We start from the raw sequence: 27,946 nt of genomic DNA on the forward strand, positions 1-27,946 counted from the left end.
TGCTCTTGCCTAAAACGAAAAAAAATATTTTAAACAATAAATCAGAATGCTATGTAAGAAAGGTAGAATGGTATTTTCGGTTATTAGTGTCATTTATTATACTGTGCAGGTATGTTTTTATAGCATATGAATTGTACGAATTTATTCTTTATTTGTTGTGATATGTGGGCTAGCAAGAGCATTTAGTGTCTTGTGAGCTATATAACGAGAACACTTTTACCATCCAATACATTATAAATGAATCATTTCCCTATCTTTGCATTAACCTTCTTAGTCACTCTGATTGAACTGAAAAGGAACAAATTAAAATCATACCTCTGGAGTTCCATGACCAAAGACGAGAACTAGATATAGCGTCTCAAATATAACAGAGGAGTCTACATGCTCGTAATTATAAAGCTCCCCAAGGATGGGCAATGCGCCGCGCATATAATCTCAAAACCTGCAAGTCGCTACGCTCATGCTGCATCCCATAGTCATTTAGCTCCAGCCCGAGTCTAATCTCCTCCAAAACCTGCAAGTCATGCTACAAATATCATGATTCCAACCAAAAGCACAACCTTTAGGTAAGAAAAAGTCTTATAAAAGAATTCACTGGAAAAGTTCGCTTTTTTCCCTGATGGGGGAGTGTTAGCTCCAGTTAACACCGCTAATTCAAGAAGTTAGAGTACTTGATTTAATACATCAACAATTCAAACGAACATTGAACACCAGATTATCTTTGCCCTGGTTGGAGTGGGATGCTTGCATCTTCAAGGGCAAATCTTTTCTTACATATGTAGTGAGATAGAATTAATTGTAGGACAGCCCTCGAGTGCTCTGCACAAAAGAATTTCAAGGGAGTAGCAATGTCTGATCTGTAAAGATATTGGGCACCTTTACATTTATAAGTTATTCAGGCATTCTGCTCCTGTTCTGTTATGAGATTTTCTCGTATTCTCTAGTTCAAGGATGTCTTTCCAGAAAAACATAGGCATTCCCTAAAATCTACATCATTATATTGTATTGAAAAGAAATAACTCATGAAGTACCAACCTCATCAACTATTGCCACTGCAAATTCATCATGATAGCGACTACTTAAACCAGCAGCAAGAGAAGCTAGCAGATGTATCTGACCATATTTTCCCTTATGAACCTTCATGAAGCATTTTAAAAGGTATGATTCACATTCACCCCATGGCAATTTACGAAGTTGCCTCAACACATGCTCAATGGTGGTAGACTTATCAAGATCAGAGAAAAGTAATTTTCTGATATACTGCAGCAGAAAGATCAGTTAGAATGTTAATTCAAATGCTTAACAGATATAAGAAACAAAATGAGTTTGAGATACATATTACACCTGATGCAACGGGGGACGGACTTTAGAAACTCGTGCAGATCTCTCTGGTGGCTTGCAAAGGTAATAGGCATTCTCCACTAAAGTACTATGTCTGGGATCCAAGTTTTTCACATTTTTTAAGCGCATCAATATCTCCAACATGTTAGCCATACGTATAGTAGTTTCAGGAGATCGGTATAGAAACGACCACAAGTTTCAAGGAGATTGCAAGCTACATCAATGTTGTGATGAGTGAAGTCATCTAAACAAGCCTGGAACACAATCAGCCAGAAAACAATTAATTCATAATTATTGTCTTACATGATTCAATCCACTTATGAATCAGATCTCTTGTCATGAGGGAACCAAGGGGTAGCTAGGGAATTTGACATAGGTCTAGTCAGGGAATTTGATGTTTGTCAAAAATCCATCCACACCTCTAATTAGTATAAATAAAGGGGGGCATGAGATGAGTGTGAAATGAATTGAATTGTTCTCTTACTTAGGGCTTTTACATTTTCCATGTATTGTCTATGTCTCAATCTCTAAATCCTAAAAGATTAAAAATTGTGACTTAAATGTATCTTCCTTAAAGAAACATTTTCAAAGGGAAAATACAAAGAAATTAAGTTGCACAATAGATGTTATCAATTACAGAATCATTATCAATTCCAAAAGCAGGTTAGACAAAGAAGAAAGGAAACAAATACTTGTTTTTTTAGAGGAAAAGAAAATGGTTAATCTCCTTAGCTTATACTTTGTATCACAACTGAACAAACACCTTGCCAATTTTGTGGATCTGCCTCTCCCCCTAGTTGTGATTCCATGCAATTTCAGAAAGCATTTGCTTTTTTTTTTTTTTTTCTTGGGCCCCACTTCAGTCCCATTTTCAATCCTCTCATGCTAACAAGCTTCCCTTCTCTTACATTTTCTGGCTTTACCTTGTCTGCTACATTCTATTAGGAACAAATGTTAAAGGCGAAAGGCGCACTTAGGGTGCAAAGCCTGTAAAATGCCTCAGGTGCAAGGCTAGAGAGGCATGCGCTTGAGTGAAACACGGCACAACCATGTAAAAATGCATAATGTAATAAACTTCCTAAAAATTGTTCTTTTGGGTAACAATAATTTCTCTATCATATTTAAAATTTCAATAAAAGATAATTTCTTGTAATAAACTTTCCTATTTATTATGTCATATAAGTTTCTATATTTTATACCATAAAAGTTTCCATATTTTTATTTTTTTATATCATATAACTTTATAATCCCATCTTATATATATACACACTGTAAACTCAATACCTATAGCAGTGCATCATCCTCATCTTTCTTCTTAATACCTAGGTGGTCATCCTCGTTTTTCTTCTGCCATACCCAATCAATCACCCTCATAATCTCTTCTACGATACCTAGTCAGTCATCTCTCTTCTCTTCCTCAATACCCCCATCCACATCAGTCCTCTTCATCTCTTTTTCAATTCCCACTAGTTGATTGTCCTCAATCTTATGTTTTTTTAACCAGTGCCCTTAGATGAGCGCCTTTTGATCATGCAAGGTGCACAAGGCGCTCTCAGGCAAGCGTCCCAATAACAACATTGCCTCTCTTCAACAAGAGGTGGCGAGCTTGTTTTGCGCCTTGCCTCTACACCTTAGGTGCAAAGGCAAGTGCCTTTAACAATAGACCTAGGCATCACATACTGCCTTGGCTCCTATCAATTAACCATCAATCAAAAGCAAACGTCCAAACAGCTGCACTCTGTGATGTAATTTACTTGGCCTTCTAAGGATTAAAACCCTCTGACTGTTGTAGGCACTTCCCAAAGTCACCAACCAACATGATACAAAATGATTAGCACCCAAGTGAAGTGTAAAATCCTTCTTGAAAAGCTAACTATTGAAGCAAGAGAAAACCCTTTCTTAATATACGGTGCGTACTTGGTTCAATAAACACACAAACAAACTCCACCAGTATCCAAAGTCGGCACCATACCTACGTAGGCAATCTAGGAGATTGAATAAACAAATCTATAGAGCCAAAAAATCCATCATCCAATTCAAGCATCCCATCAATTTCCTATCAGTCCATCAAGAAAACCCATTTTTCCTCTTGCTTTTGGAAAAAAAAAGAAATAGAACCTATCCCAAAATTAAGAATCTTGATCACTTGGGGGTAACTTTCCAGAGTGATTCTTCTGAACCAGCAAATTTTTCAACATCATAACCACACAATGATCTGTTATTTCTTTGAGGAAGCCTCAATCTGAGAAACCTACAGCCATGGCTGAGCAAGGCCAACTTGATGCCAACAATAGGAACTAAGATGTAAGGGATAGAAGAGATCAAGCATAGAGAAGAGTAGAAAAAGAACCAAGAAGAGTATGAAGAAGAAAGAAGAGCAGAAGGAAGTTCCATTCATGTCACAAGATTAATTGTCTACTAAAATACAAGTGACCAACTAATCACCAATCGAGCAATCTAACTGACTGACGTCAGCATAAGACAAAAATGCCCTTGCTAAAATCTTTAGTGTGTATCATATGACTATTAGAACTTAAAATATAGTCTTTAATGAACTAAGATGCTTCTAAAATATCCAGGAAGGGATGAAAAGGGCAAAACACAAGACAACATGACTACAAATACAATGTGCCATTGAAAGAACCCTAATTTTTGCTTGCAATGCTAATGTTAAAAAAAATTTTAAATTCAAAAAATTACTCTTACAATTTAATGTTTTTTTTTCATTTGCCAATAATTACTTAATGTGCCATGCATATAGTACAACTATAGTGGGCCAGTGTATTAGCACAACTTGTGAACAGTATGACTCCCTAACTTTTAGTATTTTATATTGATATTGATGATTTTAAGGAAAAAAAGCACATTTTTAATAAACGCCATAGCAAAGGGGAACATTTATTACATGAGAAAAGAACATGGTATTAAGGTTTATTTTACTCAAGAACAAGGCATTAACTAAAAAACAGGCAATGATGCATGATTGCAATATAATATATATGTACAATATGATAAATTGTTGATTATCACGACTTCAGTTGCCAAAAGTCCACAGGAAACTCAAAAGAAAGACACCATGGACAGTCATTAACGTCCCTTTTGAGTCCACAGAGGTTTCCTCCCTTTGTTGTATTCTATTAGGATTATGATTTATTATCTCAGGTTAGAGTCATACAAAATATTACCCCTTAATTATTGATAAATTAAATGATGTTTGGTGAGATAATATTGTTATTTCATTTATTTTCTTTCTGCCCTATATTAGCATATACACATATATATACACACAATTCCCATATTGTCATTAAAACTAAATTAAATCAAATACTACAAACGAACTTCACACAAAGAAACACAAGCATTGCACATGTAATTGACAAATCTTAGCCATTCCATCCCCATTTCTTTGATATTTGCAATTGTAAAATATATCCACCCAAAAAATAAGAAAACTAAAACAATTCCTAATATATCATCCTTAAAACATAAAAAAGTGATGAATAGTCTCATAACTTGTCGAGTAAAATACAGCGAAATCTTTTCTGTTTTGCTTAAATTACAGAGACCTTTCCTATATTTTTAAAACCTACACTTAGTTTAGAGGCAATTAGACTTTACTAAAAGCATAAGATTGACTCCAAATATAAGTGGTAAAAAAAACAATAATTAAATTAAAAGCAATCACCATTTTATTTTTTATATTTCATTGATAGTTTATCATACCTTCAAACACCTGAAGACAAGGCCTGCTGAGGCTATTCTAACTTGCAAAGTTCTCCAATGAACCGTATGTTCCTTATCTTCGTCTCAATGTTCATTTGATCCTACAAAGTAAGAAATTTCAAAAACCAGACAACAAAACAAGTAAAATAAATACAAAATTGTTCCCAGATTAGTCGTACTTATATTAAAAAAAATCATAATACTAACCTTTTTATTTATCAAAGTTGAACTCCTCCTCCACATCTGCAAGAGCATGGAGGAGACATCCTTCATACAAGTTGATAGGTGGCAACCATTCGTGAATAATAAGGTAGAAGTTCCAGAGATGTCCTTGGTACATTGAACAATGCCCTAACAAGCTTTTCCGATTCGACTTGAATTTAGATAACAGAATTCTACCTGACATGGTATTCAAACAACGCCAATAGTAATTACTAATGATGGCAATGATGGCAACAACAAAATCTAAGAAATTATGGAATAATAGCACTCAAAAAGAAATCCTTACAGTCAATTGATCAATAGGTCTCGGCTTACACAACCAGGCAGCCTCTGCAACAAAGCATCCAAACTAGTCCCTTCAAGGATTTCTAAGATTCTCCTTTTCATTTTCCCCCTTTTTGTCATTGTCTTTTTCTTTTCCCCTCTCTTTGTCTAAGTCTTTAGACTTTTCTTTATCATCCTTATCCTTCACTCTTTCTGCTGTTTCTGGCTCTGGCAACACATGGACTCCATGGAGATGTCTCCACTTTCTTGGGTAACTGGTTGACCTTTGTCCTGATTCAGGCACTGGCTCCTTGAAAAGCCAAAATTCTTGAGGTCAGTGAATAGATGCAGGAACAGGAGAAAAGATTTGATGCCACTATTAGATATATTTCATATATAATAAAATTAAGCAAATGTGACACATCACATGTTAGAAAGCTCAAAGGAAGAACAATTCTATTAAGATAATATGGAACAAGAATCTCGTTCTATATTTTTCTTAGTAGCCATGCGCTTAGGAGAATCTTCAAAGGGTTTAAGAACTATTTAATTGATAATGATACGCTACCTTCTGAGTTGCTAGTCATATTTATAAAGGCAAACACACATGAAATCTAGACAACTAGATAATAAAACTAAATCTAAATAAGACGGAATAAATGAGATTAATTAAAATCTAAGCTAAATAAGATCTAAATAAAATCTAAATCTAGAGAAAATTAAATATCTAAATGAAATCTCCTAAATAAATATTCAAATTTAAACAAAATAATAAAATTAAAATAAATATTCAAAAATAATAAAATTTAATTTAATTTATCTTCTGTCGCTTCCTTCTCGAGTAAATCTTTAAGGGAATCTTATCATTTACCCCCCTCTTGAAACTCAACTTGTCCTCAAGTTGAAAAGAGGAAATTGAGCCTGCAAGAATTCGTAGTCCTCCCAGCTTGATTCTTCCATAGGTTTCCCTGCCATTGCACCAGTAGTTCAAGCGAGTTATGTCACGTCCAGCGATGGTTTAACACACATTGAATTTTAGCCCGTGATGACGAGTCCCTTTGCAAATCCAACATTATTGCATTGGTGAAAGGATCTAGAGCCAATTCGGAGGAGAAATCCTGCAACTCAGAGGCGAAGGGTACTACCATTTGGAAAAAAATTTGCATGTTGGAGTCGTAGTGACAAGGGGCGTCAGCTCTATTATTATCCACACCTGCTTTGCGGATGAAATTAAAACATAAGAGCTTGATGGTCAGACTAATAGAGTATTAGTCATAATTCACTGTTGTAGTAAATATTGAAGGCTAGCATCATCTGCTCTTACAAAGAAACAAGAAGTTGAACTCCTCCTCCAACATCTGCAAGAGCATGGAGGAGACATCCTTCATACAAGTTGATAGGGTGGCAACCATTCGTGAATAATAAGGTAGAAGTTCCAGAGATGTCCTTGGTACATTGAACAATGCCCTAACAAGCTTTTTCCGATTCGACTTTGAATTTAGATAACAGAATTCTACCTGACATTGGTATTCAAACAAAGCCAATAGTAATTACTAATGATGGCAATGATGGCAACAACAAAATCTAAGAAATTATGGAATAATAGCACTCAAAAAGAAATCCTTACAGTCAATTGATCAATAAGATCTCGGCTTACACAACCAGGCAGCCTCTGCAACAAAGCATCCAAACTAGTCCCTTCAAGATTTCTAAGATTCTCCTTTTCATTTTCCCCTTTTTGTCATTGTCTTTTTCTTTTCCCTTCTCTTTGTCTAAGTCTTTAGACTTTTCTTTATCATCCTTATCCTTCACTCTTTCTGCTGTTTCTGGCTCTGGCAACACATTGGACTCCATGGAGATGTCTCCACTTTCTTGGGTAACTGGTTGACCCTTGTCTGATTCAGGCACTGGCTCCTTGAAAAGCCAAAATTCTTGAGGTCAGTGAATAGATGCAGGAACAGGAGAAAAGATTTGATGCCACTATTAGATACTATTTCATATATAATAAAATTAAGCAAATGTGACACATCACATGTTAGAAAGCTCAAAGGAAGAACAATTCTATTAAGATAATATGGAACAAGAATCTCGTTCTATATTTTTCTTAGTAGCCATGCTTAGGAGAATCTTCAAAGAGTTTTAAGAACTATTTTATTGATAATGATACGCTACCTTCTGAGTTGCTAGTCATATTTATAAAGGCAAACACACATGAAATCTAGATAACTAGATAAAAAAACTAAATCTAAATAAGATCGGAATAAATGAGATTAATTAAAATCTAAACCTAAATAAGATCTAAATAAATCTAAATCTAGATGAAAATTAAATATCTAAATGAAATCTCCTAAATAAATATTCAAATTTAAACAAAAATAAAATTAAAATAAATATTCAAAAATAATAAAATTTAATTTAATTTATCTTCTGTCGCTTCCTTCTCGAGTAAATCTTTAAGGGAATCTTATCATTACCCCCTCTTGAAAACTCAACTTGTCCTCAAGTTGAAAAGAGGGAAATTGAGCCTGCAAGAATTCGTAGTCCTCCCAGCTTGATTCTTCCATAGGTTGACCCTGCCATTGCACCAGTAGTTCAAGCGAGTTATGTCAAGTCCAGCGATGGTTTAACACACATTGAATCTTAACCGTGATGACGAGTCCCTTTGCAAATCCAACATTATTGCATTGGTGAAAGGATCTAGAGCCAATTCGGAGGAGAAATCTTGCAATTCAGAGGCGAAGGGTACTACCATTTGGAAAAAATTTGCATGTTGGAGTCATATTGACAAGGCGTCAGCTCTATTATTATCCACACCTGCTTTGTGGATGAAATTAAAACGTAAGAGCTTGATGGTCAGACTAATAGAGTATTAGTCATAATGCACTGTTGTAGTAAATATTGAAGGCTAACATCATCTGCTCTTACAAAGAAATGCCTCCCTAAGAGGTAATGGCACCATTTTTGTATTGAAAGAACTAATGCTAAGAATTCACAATCATACGTAGATTTGTAATGGTTAGAGACAGAAAACCCTTTACTAAAGTAAGCAATAGGGTGGTTATTTTGCATTACAATGGATCCCAATCCCTTCAATTGACACATCACATTCAATTGTGAATTCCTCCTCAAAATTGGGCAGCTGTAAAATGGATGCCATCATTAATGCAAGCTTGAGGTGGTTAAAGGCTTTTTGAGCTTGTTCAGGTCATAAAAAGGCATCCTTCTTAATCAATTCAGTAAGTGGGTAGGCAATAATGCCGAAATCTTTTACAAAATGCCAATAATACCCTGCAAGCCCAAAAACCCACACAACTCTTTCACATTTTTAGGAAGAGGCCATTCATGTACGGCCTCCACCTTTTTTTGCCTCAACTACAACTCCTTGGGTAGAAATTTTGTATCCTAAACAAGGAATTTGTGGCCTCCCAATAAAGCATTTTTTTAAGTTGACATAGAATACATTGTCCTACAAGGCCTGTAAAACTGAGCGCAAGTGATGCTGGTGCTGATGAAAAGGAGAACAATACACCAATATGTCATCAAAACATACCGATACAAATTTTCGCAAATAAGGGCCCAATAAATTGTTCATAGCTGCTTGAAAGGTGGCTGGGGCCTTACTTAAGCTAAAGGGCATAACTGTGAATTCATAATGCCCAGAATGAGTACGAAATGCTGCTTTGTGAATACCCTTAGGTAACATCCGAATTTGGTGGTATCCGAAACGGAGATCAAGTTTGGAAAAATAAACTACCCCATGTAATTTGTCTAATAATTCATCAATGTTAGGGATGGGATACTTATTAAGAATTGTATGACTGTTCAATTTTCAATAATCCATGCAAAAACGCCATGAACCATCTTTCTTTGTGACCAATAAGAATGGGCTTACAAATGGGCCGGAGCTAGGTTGGATAAACCCCTTTTTCAGCAATTCTTCATGATTCTCAATCTTTGCCGTTTGATAATATGGGTACCTATATGGTCATAAATTAAAAGGACTAGCTCTTGGTAACAAGGGAATGGCATGTGAATGGTTTCTAAATGGGGGCAAATTGGTGGGTTCTTTAAAACTGACAGGAATTCTTTAAATAAGGGCTCTGGGTTGAAATAGTAGGACTGGTTAGAGTCAGCGAAAGCTTCTATTTGTTGTAATGAATTAAATTGAGCACTTCTGGTGTTATTAGGAACTCGTTGGAGTTTATACTTCTTGCCATTCAACCAAAAAATCAGAGTTTATTCCAATTGGCCTATACCGTATTGAGAGATGCTAGCCACTTAATACAGAGAACTAGATCAGCCCCTCCAAGAGTAAACGAGTAGAAGTCTTCTATAATGGTGAGCCCAGAGAGATGAACTTCCATATTTTTGCATATTCAATTGCAACGCACAATGCTACTGTCACCAATTTGAACCCCAAAGGAATAAATAGACTATGTAGGTAGTAAAAGATCATGTACCAATGCATCTGAGATAAAATTATGCATAAAGCCACTACCCACTAATAACAGTGCCTCATATGTGCCTAATATACCCCTTAGTTTCATTGTAAAGCCTGTGTTGCCACCTAAGATTGCATTCAGAGATATTTCTGCATTTTTTGGTTCTATTTCTTCAATGCTTGTGTCTTCAAGAGGAGGAATAGGCTCCTCACCTTCATCAATGATCGCCAGTAGTGAAAATGAGTTGTCACAACGATGACCTGGTCGAAACGTCTCTCCACAACAAAAATAGAGCCCCTTATCTCTCCTACGCTGTTGCTCGACATTCACAAAAGGGAATTTAGATGTTGTCGAGCTCGCTGTTCTGGCCGAGGAAGATGGAGACGCTGGGATTCTAGAGGCTTCAAGTGGTGCGCTTGAGTACAGGCTAGTTGTAAACTAATTAGAGGGTCTCTTGTAGTCTCGTGCAACTAGGATGCAGAGCAAGCAAATCGATTTTGGGTCAAAAATAATATGCTTTAAAATTCATAGGACAAACAAAATGATATGATACCGGAGGACAATTTTGTCACTTTGCATAACACCAATCAAGTAGAAGAAGCAAAAAGAAAAGAGGTCCAAATTTCTTATCTTGGAAGACAACTTTCCTATCTTGGAACCAAGATCAATAGTGCGAAGAAAAGGCCCAAGAAGAATAGATGGCATAAATCTATGCCCAAGTGGAAAGGCATCCTACTGGCAATCATATGCCAAGAGGTGTCCTACATGGCAATCATGTTCCATCGCACACAAGAGCATTGCATGGTAGTGTGCAAGCGTAGCAAGGCACCAAAAATCTTAGTAGCATGTTTATATTCTTAGTCCAATACATAAACAAGCATGTCATGTGCAATGCATGTGATTTCATTAAGTAGCATGTTTGTATTAATTTGGGCTTTGTTAGTATTTTTATTTTTCTTTGTATTTTCGTTTTCATTAATTGGTATATTTTTCAATTAGTCTTTCAATAAGAGAGGCACCTAATTAATGATTAACAAAACTTTGGGTTTGGGTCAAGTCTTTCAGCTAGGGCTTTCTAAAATCTTAGTAGTCTAGCAATCTTCTTTATTTAAGGAACATGATCTAATGCCTTTTGACAAACTTTGAATGTGAATTTCGATTTTTTTCGGTAAATTTTCATGCTCATGGCCTGCGTTCTTCCGTGGATAAAAGTAAACTTTATCACGAGCATAATCTACGCTTATGGCGTCCTTATACTTGGACTTTTAAAGAACAAGTTTCCTTAGAGTTCTAAGTTTCTTACATCAATTTCCTTTTATTGTTTCTCTAGTTTTCCTTTCTCTAATGTACCTATAATTTTTGGGTTTTCTAGGGCAGATTGTCTAGTGGGTTAACATCACAAAGCAAAACCAAGGATGAATCAGATGTAATTTAACATATCTAATGTCCATCTAAATTTCCCCACCCATCCCCCTTCCCCGTAAAAAGAAAATGTGAAGGATAAAAGAGTAGCAAAATCAGCTCAAGGCTTTTTTATTTCTACGGTTTAGTCTTCATATAAAAGCCCCATTTCGTCAATCTCTATGTAGTTAACCCAACAGCCTTTCTGTTATGAAAATATCATCTCACTAAAAAATAAAATTTGAAGAAGCAAGGTTCAATACTATTTAAAACAATGATCTATTATTGCAGAATGCAATACCCAAGCTCTTGAAAATTCATACAACTATCCTCAATTCTAGGAAAAAATACATATATCATTCAAGTGTTGTACATTGAAGAGCTTTGCCTCAACCATATCAAATGTTTGGGTGGAAAGGGGTTGAAACTAGGGAGATAACAGTCAGACCCTAAGATAACAGATAGGAAACCAGGTTAAATGACATCATATAATATGTCAATGTTGCAAAATAACCAGTTAAGTTTCAAAGCTTCATAAATAGCCATTCCAAAAGGGGGAAGGCCAAGAGGTATAGGAATTGAGAACACCTAGGTTGTAGCTTCCACTTATGAGTAGAGAAAATATCGGACAATGGAAAAGGGCATGCAACCAGAACATAGGCCTTCAATGGGTCAAAATAATTCAGAGCTAGGGCTCCTTACAGTTGATTGGTCTTGACTCTTTCCAGGTTGTTCATTGCTTTTTGGCTCAACTTCCCCCAATAACACAGCAGGAACAAATGCTCTGGAAAGAAAAGGCTAAATTAAGTTTCTTGTAATACAAAACAATAATAGAACCAACTGAATAAAAAATAAAATCAAATGATGCTTGCAACAAATAGTTGAACTATAAAGAAAAGCTACCCAGCAATTTATAATCATTTTTTCTTTTGAAGCAAATATAATTTTAATCAATATTTCTGAATAATACAAACCTAAGATCAGGTAAACATTCATAGAATGCTCTAGTATCTTCATCATCCCATATGGCTTCAACAACAGAAGAATCTTTCCCAGTAGCAGAAGAAACAGCTTCCTCACCACTTGTAACCCTAGTTGTGTGACCGTCCTCTGGCATTACTGGAGGCTGCATGTCCAGAGATTCTGCTAATCTGCATCAAGGCAATCACGCAAGAGTTGACAGAAGAAAAGTAAAGTGGAAACATTTAAGGAGATATCTGATGGGGTGAGGAACATTGTTGGGCATGTTTGGGGTGGCATTGTGCTGCCACAAACCACGTTCAGCTTTAATGGTGTATCAGAAATTTTTAGATACCATATATATCCCTGGCTCATCATTATCCCACTATGCGATCACCTTCTATTGTATTTTCTTTTTTTCTTCTTCTTGCAAAATGTGTGCAAACTTCAGGCTCTAGCTACGACTTGTTTTTTTTCTTCCTTTTTTTATAACCTCCAGCTACAACTTTAACTAATATAATATATTTAAATTAAATAACAAATATTAAATAGATATTATATATATATATATATTTTTTAAAATATATATATATTAAATTATTAATATTAATATAATTTAAATTCACATAATTAATCAGATATAAGTTAAATAGTATATTTTACTTGTTAAATAAAATTGAACAAATTTAATAATATACACAACTTTATCAATATTTTAATTTTCTAAAGCAATGTCCTTTATGATAATTTATATGTTTAAAATTGATTTTAATTAAATTATTCAAACATCTTCAATTCTTCAAAATAAATTTCAAAACAAAAAATATCCAAACATGATCACGTTATAGCATAATCAATTATAATCAAAATCAATCATATTAATTAATTTTTTATAATCAATTATACCAACTGAAATCCAAATGGGCCCATACATGTTTTGAGCTGTAATACAATTAGCCAGAGGGTGCAACTCACCTGACACAATATATTTCATTTATAACTAACCTAAAAATAATCTCACCAACAAGCCTATCCACAACAATTGATACTTATACCTAGAGCTTTATGTATATAGCTTAAAGTTTTCATGCATTTATTTATTGCCAATCTTATGGAATATTTGTACATGGAGCATTCATTTAAAAAAGAAAAATTAAAACATTACATGCAAATAGGAAAATGAAATGAATAAAGTCAACAAAAGCAACTTACGATGAGACATTACGGTACAAGTGGTCATATGATTTTCGAAGCTTTTCATATGCAGAGACGTTCTCATCACTAAGTTCTCCTTTTGCATTTAAAATCTTAGAATTTTCATGCTCCATTAGTCGAAGTGACTATCAAAAAATAAAAGCCATTAATAATCACATGAACAATATCATTGCAACAAATATCTACCTAAAAAGCAGTGCTTAGAATGCAAAGTGAAGAACAACCAAAATTAAGTGTTTACAGAGGAAGAGTCTCACCGAATGCTCAGATCGAAGCAGTTCTGCTGCAGCATCATAAAATGCATAAAATGCTTTTCGGAAACTTTTCTTATGATCACCTGTGATGTTCAGTCCCTTCAAAAACTGTATCATCATATCAGTGCAGAAATATTCAGGACAGACCAGGCATGGTAGTACAATTCTAAACAAAATCACACAACAATTATAAAATGTGAGTAAAGGTTGACTAAATGGAATAGAAAAGATAATGGAATGAAAAAATGTGAATTTGTAGATAACAAATATCTTTTATATCCCTAAAAATATAATACATAAAGAAAAAAAAAACAGTTATTATTAAGTAATAATGTCTCAAGTAAAACAGATATTACAAATTTTGTTTTTATGCAAGGAAGAGAAAACTCTCCCCTCACACCAACCAAACTCCCCATTAGAGTCATAGATAACATCAAATGGAATTCACAATAGGGAGAAAAAGATTTACCTCTTCATGAATTTCTTGACCAGTAACAGGAAGTCCTAAAAATATTCTCCCTTGGCGAGCAAAGCTAGAAAGAAGAGTCAAACTAGTTTGTGTAGAGTCTATGTCTTTTAGCTGTTCTGCACTGGTAAGATCTTTTATAATGTTGATGAAAATACCACAATCTTCTATAACACCAACAAAATAAAGTTCCAACAGAAGTTTCAGAGTGCTGCGCTTCTTCATTGCCTTCAAGTTTCTGTCTGCATCCGATTCATCCCCAGATTTCCCAGGGGAGAAAACTTTGAGAAGCCCTTGAATCAGGCTTGGTGTGAAGTCCTTGTACCTTTGGTGAAGCAAAGAGCAGATCTTTCGGAAAAGCAATATAAGCCAGGAATGTCTCAGGAATCATGTCTTTAAAAACACAATTGCAAACAGTAAATGTATAAAGAGATCTAGCAACTAAATGGAAGAAACCTACATTCTAATTTCTAAAAGGTACTGTCTTTACGTACTGTGCCTAAAAGCCAATTGAAATGACAAAACCAGAATTTTTATCTAAAAAAGGCCCACAAATGATAAGCATTGAAACAAGGAGCTCCAGCTCAGGATGAAAAGCAAGCCAAAGGACAGCTAGAGAAAACACATGAATACTTATTTTACCAACTTAAAGTTACAATTTTGTACCCTTGGAGTTTTAGAATACTCATCTAGATTTGTGCAACAATCTAAAGGGGTACATGCAGATTTACTGCCCTTTAACATGTTAACTACAATTAAACAAAGAACCTCCATTCCACAAAGAAATCATTTCTAATGTGTAGAAACAAGAAACCCAAATGACCCACATTCACTTAAAGCAATGCAGAATGCCCAAAAGAAAATGATAAGAATGAAAAATGCAGAGCACCCACCTGAACTGCCGCATGTATATCTGATGTTCTAAGCTTGGCTTCGCATATAGCTGCCACAGCTTCACTGACAAATTTGCTTAAGTTGACACTTCGCAATTCATCCATCAGTGCTTCTCGCTGCTCTTCATTTATCTGCTTCAGTTTCTTAATAACTGCAGTGTTGCGCTTGATGCTAGAATCCAGTGTCCTAAGAAATCCTGAGTCTGTATATGAAATATACTCATTGAATATCCATGAAACAAAAATGATGACAATTTAACATTAATACAAGAGAATGAACCAGACATGGATTCCTGCGTTGCAAAAAGCTGTTTGAATAAAAAGAAGATGAAGCAATTTCATATTTTAATTACAAATTTTCCTCTCATAAAAAGAATTGGATATATTAAACCATGGGTAACAAAATTCCAGCTGTGGAGCTGACAATGGCTTGTGAAGCCAGCCCTAAACAAACACATGTACACAAACACATATTTATGAAGCTATAGCTAATAGATGTCCACAGCAAAAAGATGGCTAAACCATGTTCATATAAACAGATGGTTTCTGAAGGAACCAAACATCATTATCATCCATGTTTTCCATCAAGAAGTGTAAAAGAAACATACTGCAAGAAGGAAATTATACTCCCTCAGGAAAAGCTTTGTTTTCTAGAAAGGGGGAAGAGGCTAGTGGTCTCTTTAAGTATAAGAGGTAAACTCCATTTTGAAGAGTGTAATTCTTGCCAATTGCAGCATAAATCGAAACATGTGTATAAATACTGTCAATATGAGTGAAAAAAAAAAAAACTAACCAGGCCTTTCAGGACTCAAATTGCTTTGACGTAGAGCCATTTTGGCCTCAATTGACCTCTTCATTTCATCAAGGCGAGCAGCAGCTTCCTGCACATGATAGAAAGAATCAACTCAATTTAAATCAGTTCATATCAGAAGAAATATACCATCCACAAATTTCACATATCAAAATTTCACTTTGCCATCCCCAGCAAAAGACACAATAGAATCAACATGTTATGTCATTGTAATTGTGACATTTTATTAGATTTATTAGTAATATTTAGAATTAGAGGAATAGCTGTAAGGTGGTTATAGATATAGCCATTAGTAGTTATGAGGATTTGAAGCCTATATATACTAGAGATGCAAGTGTAATAGTTATGCTATGTTAGTCTATTGAGCATCATTGCACTATTCAGTCTCTCTTTCTCTTTTCTCTCAACCTCTCTAAATTCTCTCTGCCTTCTATTCTTCTCTCCTCTGTTTCTCATCTCTTTCTCTCTCTTTTCCATATTTTTCTTTTATAACAGTGGTATCAGAGCCAGGTTCTCCTCAGCAAACACCTCTGATTTTTCAAGGTGTATAGTGATATGTTCAAAAACTTAGAAAGCAATAGAAGAAAGGTTGGGAGAATTGAACAAAGGATAGCAACAATTGATGATCTCACCGATCAGGTTATTGGGTTGTCTAATCAAATTCAAATGCTGATGAGGGAGTGAGAAGGCAAAGATTTGCAGTCGGCCATTAAAGAATGCTTTGGGCCTTCATATGAAGCACTCATGGGCAACTTAATGAGGTTACAGCAATAAGGGGCTTTAGCAAACTACAATGATGCCTTTGATTCCATTTCTTGCACGCTGCAACTTACACAAGAATATTTGATGGACACATATATTCGAGGATTGCATGAAGACTGTTGGTCCAATACGTCACTAAACCAAGAATGATGCAAGAAGGAAGGAGCTTGGCACAAATCCTGGAGGTTACATTGCAAAGGCAAGCTAACAAGAGGGTTTCTGTCAAGAATAGTGCAAATATGGCTACTGGAGCTAGTAGTCAGCCTCTGCACCTCAAATTTGATACAAGTCGAGTTGCTCAGGAAGATTTGAAAAGGAATGTTCTTCGTATTGCAGAACCTCAGTTGCTATAGATTCCTCATGATCATGGGTCAACCACTGCCTCAGTCTTATCATTGCAGAAGGGGTCATCATTCTCTATTATTGATTCCATGTCGCTGCTGCAAGCTTTTCCATTGTTGTCTCTTATTTCTATGGTGCCATCGCAATTCATTCTGCATGGGAATGACAATCTATTTGTGTTGACCAACTTAAAGCCTTAAATTCCTCTTGACATGGTGTGATGACAAGAATCCAAGGCTTCTTGGAGCTGTAGGGAACATCGATGGCTGTCTCAATGATGTTCTGCACTTTTCAAAGCATGGGTTCTTAGAAAATAGGGGCATGTGGACAGGTGTTAGCTTGGAAGAAGTATCACACACGTGGGTGCATGGATCAAAGACAGATATTCCCCATATGAAATGGGTATAGTGGTTGTAACCTCAGTGGATGCCAGCTATCATCAACTATCAATATATGGGCTCAAAGGTCAAATAACAAGGCCAATATCATTTGCATAGGCCCATTAACAGAGGAAATTCTTTGCTGGGATTTACTTATTCAATTTCTCCTCATTCACTTATTTGTTTTGAGGTGGTACAAAGGAGGATTGATCAAAATGCTCTTCGGATCAGGTCTGAATTGCTTCCATTTATTCAGCAATGAAAACAGTGACAGTGAATAGTAACAGTAGGCTACGTTTTTCTGTTTGATTCCTAGAAGTTGTTCCTCCCATTGCTGGACATGACCCTTTAGGGCATGGGTCTTTTTTTTTTTTTTGGTAGGAGCGTTGTTATGACATTGTAATGGTGACATTTTATTAGCTTTATCAGTTACATTCAGAATCAAAGGAATAGCTGTTAAGGTGGTTATAGATATAGCCGTTCATAGTTATGAGGATTAGGAGCCTACATATACTTGAGATGCAATTGCAATCCTTATACGATGTTAGTCTAATGAGAATCATCGCGCTATTCAGTCTCTCCTTTGTTTCTCCTCTCTTTCCCTCTCTTTTTCCATATTATTCTTCTATAACAACATATCTATGTTAGCTCTCGACAAGCTAACTGTTGGAATACGACATCTTAGGCCCATTAAGTTAAGCCCAAACATGTTAGGGTTTAAGAATAATTAGGGTTGAAGAAGCACAAGTCTACCGTCTTAAACTCTAATTTCTTTCTTCTTATATCTTATTAATTAGATAAGATTCTAATTGATCTTGTAAATATCTCTTTGATTTTACCTTTGATTCTAGGGATTAATCGAAAGTGCTGTGTGATTAAACCTAGATAAATACCCTAGTTGTGAATAGAATAATCATCTTTTGGCCAAATTCTTCATGGTATCAAAGCATTTGGCTCTCGACTTCCTAGGCAAATGCAATTCGACATTGTGAGAGTTCACACTGTGGACGAACCTTCATCTTCCAAGATATCGCACACAGAAGGTGTGTCAATTCCAGAGTAGCAAGCCATGACAAGTAGTGATGGCTTCCCACATGTTATGGTCACTCACAAATTGACCGAAAACAACTACCTACTGTGGTCCCACAATATTCTGATGTTCATCCAAGGGAAAGGAAAGGAAAAGTACCTAATTCGAGAAGCAAAAGAACCAGAATCAGGCGATCCTACCTATTGCACGTGGATATCAGAAAATAATATGGTGATGAGTTGGCTTGTGAACTCCATGACTATGGAAGTTAGCAGCAACTACATGCTTGCCTCAACAGCACAGGAGATATGGGACTCAATGAAATGCATGTATGCTGTCAAGGAGAACCCAGCAGCAATGTTTCAGCTGAAACAGGCCTTGAAAGACCTAAGGCAAGGAGATAAATCAGTCACTCAATTTTATAGCGCCCTTATGCGAATCTGGTAGCAGATAGATCTTTATGAAGTCTATCAATGATCAGTCATGCTGATGCAACACTCTACCGTCAGATTGTAGAACGGGAACACACATATGAATTTCTCTCGAGGTTGAATGATGGATTTGAAGATGTACGAGGGAGGATCATAGGACAGAAACCTTTACCTTCCCTTGAAGATACTGTCAACACCATCAAATTTGAGGAAAGTTGGAAAGAATTAGTGCAAGATATAAACCTTAATTCTTCCTTTACTCCTAGTACTAACTTAGAATCTTCTGCTATGATAGCCAAGGGTAAATGCTCTTCACTTTGGTGTGATCACTGCAACAAGAGTGGTCACACTAAGGATGAATGCTGGAAACTTCATGGGAAACTGCCCAACCTCAACAAGCAGAAAGGCAGAGGTGAAGCTCGAGGACTATATACTGGTCCTACATCTGAAAAACAGCCATTAAGCCAAGAGGAAATCACAATACTCAAGAGACTTTTTGAAAAACATGAAGTTATTCCTCAATCCAATGAGAATTCTAACCTATCCATTACTCTGGCACAAGCAAGTATGTCTCTCATAGTTGCACTTAGCACCCACACAACATCCAAGAACATTTGTATAGTCGACTCTAGTGCTGCTCATCATATTACTGGTTTTAAGGAATTATTCAGTGAGTTTAAAACTGAATCTGCATATCCTCGTGTCAAAGTTGCTAACGGGACGTATGCCAAGGTTGAAAGGGCTGGAACTGTGATAATTTCATAGGATATTAAACTACAAAATGTATTATATGTGCCTGAAATTGAATGCAATTTGGTTTCAATGAAACAAATTTCTAAGGATCCTGGTTGTAGTGCTACATTCTTTGACACTCATTGTATTTTCAGGATTTGACTTTAGAAAGGATGATTGGCAATGCTAAAGAATGGGATGGTCTCTACTACTTGAGAGGAAAGGGAGAGAGAAATAAAGTAGCAGATGTTGTTGCCTACTCTACTACATCAGATAATGAGTTGATGCTGTGGCATTATAGGTTAGGCCACCCAAGTCTCAATTATATGAAATTGTTATTTCCAGATTTATTTAATTTATTTAATAAAATAAATCCCTCCTCTTTCCACTGTGATTTTTGCTACTTTGCCAAACAAGTCCGAAACTAGTATCTACCTCATCCTTATAAACCATCCCAACCTTTTGCACTAATACACAATGACATTTGGAGACCCTCTAGAATTTCAACTACAAATAATGCTAGATGGTTTACCACTTTTATTGATGATCACACTCGCCTAACTTGGGTAATTTTGATGAAAAACAAATCTAAAGCACTTGATATTGAGAAGTGATAATGGCCATGAGCACACTAGTACAGCCTTTCAAAAATACTTGTTTGAAAAGGGATTCATCATCAAACCTCTTGTGTTAACACTCCACAACAAAATGGTATAGCTAAAAGGAAAAGCAAACACCTTTTAGAAGTTTCAAGGGCTTTAATGCTTACCAATAATGTTCTAAAAATGTTTTGGGGTGAAGCTGTCTTAACTACAGCATATTTAATAAATAGAATGCCCTCAAGAATTTTAAAATTTCAAACCCCTGTACAAAGTTTTCAAGAAGTTTTTCAAAACTCTCACCTATTGCTAAACATACCTCAAAGAATTTCTGCCTGCACCGTTTTTGTGTATGATGAGCATAAAGGAAAATTGGACCCAAGAGCTATCAAATGCATTTTTTTAGGGTGTGCAGCCTCTCAACAGGGTTACAAGTGTTATTCACCTTCCACTCACAAATTTTATATCACTATGAATGCTCGGTTTTGTGAAGATCAACCATTTTTTCAAAAATTACCCATTCAAGGGGAGAGTGAGACCAATGATGAATGGTTAATTCGTTCTGAAAATAGTACTTCTGATAAACTTGCATCTGGCAGTCCTAGTACTGAATCTAGCAGGTCCCAAATGCCACCTAAACCCCCTCTTGACCCTGCACCAATTACAATAACACCTCCTCTTCCTACAATATCAAATGACCCTTAATCACCTCAAATTGTACCCTCTGAACCTAATATCACCTCATCTGAACCTAGTATAGAGGAAGATATTCTGGAAAATTCTGGTAATACAGAAAAGAAAATCTGGAAAATTCTGGTACAAATGAGACAAGAGTGGAACAACCTAATATGCAAGAGAAAGAACCTTACATCAGGCAAAATAGGCGCACTATATTGGAGGATCAATCACAATTTAGGCGAAACAAGGGCACTAAACAGAATGTGAATGAAAGTAGTGACCAAACTATTTCTATGCAAGTCCAAGAATCCAAACCCGAGGCAAGTTCTAAAGACTTATCTTGGCCAATTTCCTTAAGGAAAGGCAAACGAACATGCACTCAGCATCCTATTTGCAAGTATGTTTCTATAAGAAACTCTCTCGTCCTATGAAATCCTTTGTGGCTAACGTGACCAATGAGAAAATACCAAAAACCTTTGAGGAAGCAAAAGAAGATCCTAAATGGACAGCAGCAATACAAGAGGAGTAGCAAGCATTAAGAAAGAATCAAATCTGGAGTATTACCAATCTACCCAAAGGGAAAACTATTGCGGGTTGTAAGTGGGTGTTCACCATCAAATACAACATTGATGGGACTGTCAACAAGTACAAAGCAAGACTCATAGCCAAAGGATACACCCAAACTCAAGGCATAGATTACCAGGAGACATTTGCTCCAGTTGCCAAGTTCAACACCATTAAGGTTCTTTTATCACTAGCTGCAAACCTTGATTGGCTGTTACTACAACTAGATGTGAAAGATGCATTCTTAAATTGTGACCTAGACGAGGAAGTTTACATGGAATTACCACCTGGGCTAAAGGAAGTGGAAGACCTGGACAAGTTTGTAAATTGGAAAAATCTTTGTATAGCCTAAACAATCCCCTCAAGCCTAGTTTGGACGTTTTACACAAGCAGTCAAAGAGTATGGTTATACTCAGTGTCAATCAGATCATACTTTGTTTGTGAAACATAACTGTGATAAAGTTGCTATCCTGATTGTGTAAGTAGATGATATTGTATTGACAGGAAATGACTTAGAAGAGATTGAAAAATTGAAGGCAAATCTGGCAAAGGAATTTGAAGTTAAAGACCTTGGAAAACCTAAGATACTTCTTGGGTCTAGAAGTAGCAAGATCAGAAAAGGGGATCAGCATCTCACAAAGGAAATATACACTTGATTCATTGATGGAAACAGGGTTGTTAGGGTCAAAGCTTGTGGATATACCTATGGAGACCAACTACAAAAAGAACTTGAGAAGAAAGAAAGGAAAAGAAGGATCACCCGTAAACAAAGGGAGGTACCAGAGACTAGTAGGAAAACTCATCTATTTATCCTACACAAGGCCAGACTTCAATTTTGCAATTGGTGTGGTGAGTCAATTCTCAAATGACCCACGTAAAGAGCACATGAAAGCAGCTTTCAGGATTCTAAGATACTTAAAGAAGAAGACTCCTGGAAAAGGACTGTTCTTTAGAAAAGGAAACAACAAGAATGGAGAAGTCTGCAATGATGCAGATTGGGGTGGCTCTGTAGTTAACAGACGCTCTACTACTGGATATTGTACCTTTGTTTGGGGCAATCTTGTGACTTGGAGGACCAAAAAGCAACCAGTGGTCACAAGAAGCTCAGCAAAATCAGAGTACGGATCTCTAGCTCTGGGCATATGTGAAGGAATGTGGATCATGAGACTCCTAAAGGACCTACACATTGAAATAAAGGGACCTTACAAGGTATGGTGTGATAACATGTCAGTAATAAAGATTGCACATAATCCGGTACATCACGATAGAATCAAACATGTGGAGATCAATCGCCATTTTATAACTGAGAAAGTTGAAACAAAAGTGATTGACTTGGCCTATATACCTTCAAAAGATCAGATTGCCGACATCATGACCAAGCCACTTGCGAGAGAACGTTTTGAAGAACTAAGTGACAAGTTGGGAATGATTAATATCTATTCACCAACTTGAGGGAGAGTGTTGGAATACGACATCTTGGGCCCATTAGGTTAAGCCCAAACATGTTAGGGTTTAAGAATAATTAAGGGTTGAAGAAGCACAAACCTGCCATCTTAGACTCTTATTTCTTTCCTATTATATCTTATTAATTAAATAAGATTCTAATTGATCTTGTAAATATCTCTTTGATTTTACCTTTGACTCTAGGGATTAACCGAAAGTGCTGTGTGGTTAAACCTAGATAAATACCTTAGTTGTGAATAGAATAATCATCTTTTGCCCAAATTCTTCACTAACAAAGCCAAGAGCTAGATTCTCTGTTAATCCTAGGAAGAAAAGAATCTCCTAGAGGAATGATTTTGAAAGTTTAAGCCATTCAAAGAACATTTTCATAACACCCTCCACAACAACACAAGCCCTCTCTTTAAGGCTTGTGTGGACCAAGCACAGGCCCACCAAACACTACAATGAAAGTATGTTTTAATTAAACCAATGCTAGTTGGATGTTCAAGTGGTTTGACATTTGTTTTCCTCAAGCAAGATTTCTAGTTGAAGTCTCATGTGAAGAAAATTTCCCTCAAGAGAGATTTAAATGTATGGGGTTCAACCATTCATAGGTTATTCGGTGTCAAATTTGACTTTCAAAAACCAATTGGTATTATTGAAAAAACAAAGTTAATTTTAATTAGGAGAAGGGAGAAGAAACAAGAATCAAACTATAGCAACATTGGGCCTATTTGAAACTGTTATTTTATTTTCTAAGAACTAGTGTTTTGTAGAGCATATTCCGAGAATGAAAAAATAATGAAAATAGATATTTTTCTCATTCTTTCTTATTCTCCAAAATAATAATTCCAAAACACCTAAAAAATGTTTCCATTTTTCTATTCTCCATAACAATATTTTGTTTCTTTATTTTCTAAAATACTTTTTGAAAATGCATCACCAAATAAATTTTTTGTTTGTTTTTTTGGTTCTAGAAAACAAAAAATTGTTTCCAAAACAGGTTGCGAAATAGGTCCATCATCACTGAGACACTTGTTCAATATTGAGGACCACTACATACCAAAAGCTTGCATTCTTAAGTGATGACCCATGATTGCTTCTAGAATATTTCTGACACAATTTAAGAGGAATTTTTCTTCTTTTTCAATTGCATTATATGTAGAACTTTTACTTGACAATTACAAACTCCCCAGCTACTAACTAACAGCTTTTCTGTTTTTGTCCACACAACAGTCTTTCATCCACCTAGCCCTATTTTCACATCACTGGACCCTGGCCTTCAAGCTCAACACATCTTTGATCCACAATGGCCAATGGAATCAAAATATAAATTGAAAAATCAGCATGTAAAAGTGGTTCCAACAATAATAAAGGATCTTTCTTTGCTTTTATGAGGAAGAGAGATGAACCAAAACCCAATTACTGCCCTAAAAGACATCTCAGAAGTCTTATCTTCTTTTTGTAATTGCTGCAAGTTTGATTAGTGAATGACGGGCTACCCTGCAAGTCATTATCATGTAACGCTTTGAAACAGGGATCACATTAATAGTACCATGGCAGGGCTTGTTATACCAAAAGTGTGGGATTTCAATCAGCAACCCTTTCCCAAGTGTGAATCATGAATGATGGGGAAAGAATAGGTATCCATTTCATTGTTTCCTAACTTTCCTTAATTTATTTGTAGACCTCACTGGCTGACAATACCAGGTTGCTACTACATCAATTGTTAATCCGTACTCTCCAAACTCTAACACATCCAATGTTCTTGCTTCATACAGCTATCTTAATCTAGGCCTTTCATCTAACATCTATTACACATTCTACCTAACTTCACTACTACCAGATACAAGCAGTTTCCGTTGGCATCTACCTAAAACTCTTCCATTCACCTAAGCCCCCTTTTCACCTTACTGGGCCTTGGTCTGAACATCCTTGCAAATAACTTTTTGCCCACACAACAATCCACCTTACAGTAAACTACAACAATTTAGTCGTATTTTTTACTCTTATTATCCGTGAGTGTTGCTCAAACCTCAAAAAGTTGCATAATATGGACGTTAAACTGCTAAATACTACAGATAGGGAGGTTATAGAAAAGGCGATCGACATTGATACTGTGCTTCAGGATAACAAATATGAAATCCTGCATTTTTTGCTTTCAAATTATCAAAATAGAAAACTACGCAGTATTCTTACTAATTGTTCAAGGTAGAAATAAAAAATTAAAAAAAACAAGAAATAATACATGATGGATCATCAGCTATCATTTAAGGATAAAATCATACAACCTCGTCATCTTTCTTGCTGTGACTTTCACCTCCACTGCGGAATTCATCCTCTTGCTGTGACTTCTCCTTCATTAGCCTAAATCCCAATTAACCTGTATTCAGATGCAGAGCAAAGTAGCTTAGGCTTGAATGCGGAAGGAAAAGAAAAAATATACAAGAAACCTCGGGTAGAAACGAACCTGCAGAAGTGAAGATGATGGTGGAGGAAAGATTATGGAAGGCGAAGAAGAAACCTCGGGCGAAAATTCGACAGATCTCTTCGAAGACCAGGATATTTTTTCAAGGAGGAGAAGGGCAGAAGGCGATGGTCACGGACTCACGGTGATGTGGAGAAGACTGACGAGTGGCGAGACGACGGTGGCGAGGCGAACCGGTACTGATTCGCTCGAAGGCTGTGAAGGCTGAAGGAGAGCTTCGCTGGCGATGAGAACTAGAGAAATGAGAAGAGTGTGCTTTGCTTTCGAGTTTCTACGATGCGAAGATTTTACAGGGTTAAAATGGAAAAGTGGAAAGTAAACTATAGGCAGGATGAAAATAAAGTCTCAACAAATAATAAACAATTTATGACCAGGTGCTTCCTAAAAATTCAAAAAAATAAATTATAAATAAGTTCTCAATTACAAATTAATTTTGTAAAAAATTTTATTAAGAATTTAATTATCATAGTTTATTATTTTGAGATTTTAATATCATTCCTCCAAAACTTTAAGACAAGTGACATTTAACTAAGGAAATATATTTATTGAAATTAAAATTAAAAAATTGTAAAAAAAATAAATGGAAAATTGACAAAAAAAATACCTTGAAATATGAAAATGACAATGAAGTGCCACGAAATATGGTAATTATTACTCTCTTTGTTTAAAAATATAAAGTATTTTTTTAGAAGTTGAATGTCTGAAAATATAAGATATTTTTAAATTTTCAAAGTGTAATTATTATCTTTTTTAAAATACCCCTATCACATAAATTACTTTATATTTATTTTAGGATAAAGCACATTATATATAGAGGTAAATATAAAAACATAGAGACAAGTAACTATTTTATTGATAGATGAGATTCGATTAAAAATACTTTATATTTTTAAATGAATGAAATATTTTGTTCATATGAGCTTGTTTGACATTTTCATTTTTAATAAAATGATGTGCTTGTCCTCCATGACTCTTATACATTGAGAAATAACTACTATTATTGACTAAAATAGAATTGAAAATAACTAATTCATTTTTGCAAATTTATTTATTAATCAAGTGTAATTAAAGTAATTATTTTCCAAAAGAAAGTATTATTTTCTGAGGAAAAAAGTTGTCATTTTTTAATATGCTTATCTCTATTAACTAAGTCCCTAGCTCCTAAGAGACACACACAAAGTCTTCATTTTAATGTTATCAAATTCAATAATGTTCACTCTACAGACATTATTAGCATTATTGTTGGAAGGATTTAAATCCTCTAAAATTGATAACTGTGAATTTCAGTAAAGTTTACCTTTTAAAATAAAGAAAAAATATTTTATATTTTATAAAAAATAATAAAATGATAAAAAACAATACAAAATAAAAAAATTCACAAAAAATCACACATCTCAACTTCAAATAATTTAAATCCATTGTTGGAATCATCTTGAGTTGAAAGCTCAAGTACAGATGTAGAAGCTCTATAAGTACAAATGTTGGGAAATTAGAGAGTATATGTAGGAGCTACAAGTGATATAGAACACAATGACTTGAAAGTTCAGAAGTTTCTGGTTAGATTTAATTACTTCACACTTTTGTAATTTCATATGTTCTATAATTGAATATAACAGCTTTGGATTCAACTCTGAAAGGATACATTTTCAATTCTTAAAAGTATCCAACATATTTTGGCCACATTTAAAAAAAAAAAGTATCTAACACACAGTTATTTACAATCATTGCATTGTTTTTAATATCTTCTATCTCCCTTGCACCTTTGTGAGAGTGACATTGTTGACAGAGCATGACCTATTGCTCTGTTCAGATGACTCTGCATTCTGTAAAACCTTCCTCTGTATGGATCCAGGTTGACATGGCAATGGAAGATTTTCATTGTCATTATTAAGCATTGAATTTACTATTTCCATAGAAGGCCTATTTTTTGCATGTTCTTGAACACATAGAAACCTAATGTGCATGCATCTAACAATGTCTCTATCATGCCTAAAAAATATAAGGTGACCGGCATGGGTGCGAACCACTTCACACATTTCTGTAAGCCTCAAAATGAAAGTGCAATCCATTTTTTTATTTTCATTTTTCTTTTAGAAGAATCAATCAAATTATATAAAAATTCTAATAGCTTGATACTAATTGTCATATGAAAGCTTCAACGTTTTTGTGAAAATTTTAGGAGAACCTTCCCTGTAACTAGGATCTCTCGAAAATTCTACAACAGAAAATTTTTACAGATTATAGTATAAATCAGGAGCGTAGCTCCTTCCAGCCAATAACTAGTATACAAATTAAAATAAAGTCTATCAATAATCTATGTGGAGCAACTAATCTTTCTTTTTGAATCGAAATACATAGGGTTTAAATATTGACATAAAAAATAACGATACCAAACAAAAATTCCACCTAATATCGCCATATTGTCCTTTCAGAGGTTGGTAGGATCAATGTCAACTAGTAAATCTGAGACCAAAATAAATTTTTCTAATAAATAGCATGCTTAGA

At 35.3% G+C, this 27,946-nt stretch overlaps 1 pseudogene; it reads right to left on the reverse strand.

The window, feature by feature from the left end:
- The window catches only part of LOC129285851 (regulator of nonsense transcripts UPF2-like), a 31,542-nt pseudogene extending 5,857 nt beyond the window's left edge, over positions 1-25,685 (reverse strand).
- Positions 25,686-27,946: the final 2,261 nt, after the last annotated feature.

The sequence above is a fragment of the Prosopis cineraria genome, unplaced genomic scaffold, assembly GCF_029017545.1.
Source record: "Prosopis cineraria cultivar Desert tree isolate PC_DT_omini unplaced genomic scaffold, ASM2901754v1 PC11, whole genome shotgun sequence".
NCBI classification, from domain to species: Eukaryota; Viridiplantae; Streptophyta; class Magnoliopsida; order Fabales; family Fabaceae; genus Prosopis; species Prosopis cineraria.